We start from the raw sequence: 2,480 nt of genomic DNA on the forward strand, positions 1-2,480 counted from the left end.
AGTCCAAAATGTGTCAGCCATTTGCAACCCAGCATGGGAAGCACATACCACTGGTGTTCCACACTGTAATGGTTTCCATTGTAAGCATTTCCTTTGATGTTTACAGTTCTAACTAGTTTGAGATGCTCCCTCTCTTCTCAGACCATTTCTGCCCTGGTAAGTGAAGGTGCACAAAATGCAATACCTTCAGAGAGAAAAAGGAAACCATGTTTTCCCCCCTCTCCGACAGGATAGAGGGGATAGGGGGAAAGGTTCTTCTCCTGGGATTGCCAGAACCAGGATTTGGTCTTCTAAACTTGCTACTAAGTATATTCGTTTTTTCCTAAAAAGAAAACAGAATGAACTCTGTGCAGTATATCTATATAAACAAGTGGCAGTGGTTTTAAGTAACTTAATAAAGCTGGATTCATTATTGGAAGTTAGATGCACTGGATAACATTTTTAATGCTTTTGTGCATGTGTGTACATACATACACATATGCATGTGTGAAGAATAAGTGTATAAAAACTGGTATCACAGAATAGTTCAACATTAATATTTTTTAAATCATAACCTATGTACTTGTGTCTATGCCTGTACCCAGTCTTGGAGGGCAGTGTACCTTCCCCATCCCTTATAAGTTCTCTCTCAACCCTGCCTCACTAGGAGGAACCTTGACAAAACAAAGTGGGGAAAGTTGCTCTGGCCCCAGGCTGTTCTTGTTGTGACTAGAAGATCCATATCTACAAACAAAACTAACCATTCTTTCAGGGTCTCCTATCAAGTTACATAAATGCATAACTTATACTATTCAATTCTGTGTTTCATGCTAATATATGGGACATGATTTTGGGTAGTTTTAAACAAATAATCCAGAAAGTTTCAAAAGCTGTTAATCTACTAAATAAACTCTGTGCTAAATTCCAGAGTACATGTTTACCCAACAGCTTTGTGGCAGTCTAATTTTTAAATCAGGAATTAGATATTTTATAATTGACTGTTGGCATTTTCTTTAAAAAAAGGCAAGCAATTTACACAAGAATGCAAATATTATAACCACATCATCTATGAAGTTTCAGATTAATTTTAATCTTTAACTCAAACCACTTGAGCTCTCTTTTTCTATATAACATGGAATACAAGCAAAAACATCAGCTTCACTTCTCAGTTAGTTTAGAAAGTGAACAGAGGTTAGTCCTTGAAAAACTGAACATTACATGATTTATTTGTTTACTTACTTGGAAGTTCCTGCATTCCTGCCTTTCTTGTGGAAATTTCTGTTAACTTATAATTTCTATAAAGCAGTTTATTCCAATTCCATATGCCCTTGTTCACTACCCGTAAGATCACAACTTAACTACTTACTGAACACCATGTGACCTTGAATACTAGTCATTTCCGAATGATCACAAGTGTTAATATCACATGGTGAAAGAACCCTTCACGGAACTCAAGTCACTACTTTCCCCAGAGATCAAGCTACCAAGGACTGCCAAATCCAAATCCAACCACCTGTAATTCAAGCAAGACCCCAAGTCTGCATCCTCTGAGCACATAATTGCTGTGCTAACAAATACTTTCTTTTCGTACAATTATGTAATGGCAAGGGAGACAAGCTTAACAAAGGTATTTGCAAGATGTTGCTCCAAAGAAACAAGCCACGGCCACGTTAGCTCAGATTACTTGGTAATTACACAAGATGTGTCAGAGATTCAATTTAGGTTTCCAAGAGATCCATGATGGCTAAATTTCCTTTCTTACTAATCCTTCCACATGCAAGGATTTGCCCTTTGTGGGTTTAAGTACTGCATGGAAGTAAGGCACCTAAGGAGAAAACTAGTTGCTAAATGCTGTTCCAGTTGGCATCTGGATGCAGGAGGCTCTGGGGCTTTTCACAAAGGATGCCAATAAAGTAACACTTCAGTTACAGAGCTCTAGAGCATTGGTTTTCAACCTTTTTTGTACCACATCCCATTTGTAAACACTAATGGCCAGTCCCACCCCAGTACCCCTCACTCCCATCCTGCTGCCCACAGTGTGGGGGGCAATGGGAGGCCCCAACCAGCCCCCCACAGGCTGGAACTCTGGCAGCCTGGGAGGGAAAAGCCACTATTTCCCACATTTTTCTCTTTTAACAGAAAATCCATTTTAACAGTTTGTTCACAACCCTTTCATACATTCTTGCAACCCGCTTTTGGGTCCAGACCCACAGGTTGAGAAATGCAGCCCTATAAGTCGTTGCTGAGGGGGCCCTGCCACACTTCCCACGAAAACTAGAGAGAAACCAACTCCCGAGTTGTGACATTTTGAAGCACTAACATGGCTGGCTCTTTTGTTTATAGCCAGGGGGTCATTTTTGAGAATTACTTTGCACGTGCGACCGGTGTAAACCCACCGTGTGATCCCTCAGCGAGCCGAGCGAGAGGTACTCGGCACGTGGGGCCGCCGAACTGCGTGCGGTGCACGGCACGCGGCCGGGCCCGGGGCAGCGGCGCGGCGG

This window comes from Gavialis gangeticus, unplaced genomic scaffold (assembly GCF_001723915.1).
Source record: "Gavialis gangeticus isolate Ggan-Ray unplaced genomic scaffold, GavGan_comp1, whole genome shotgun sequence".
NCBI classification, from domain to species: Eukaryota; Metazoa; Chordata; order Crocodylia; family Gavialidae; genus Gavialis; species Gavialis gangeticus.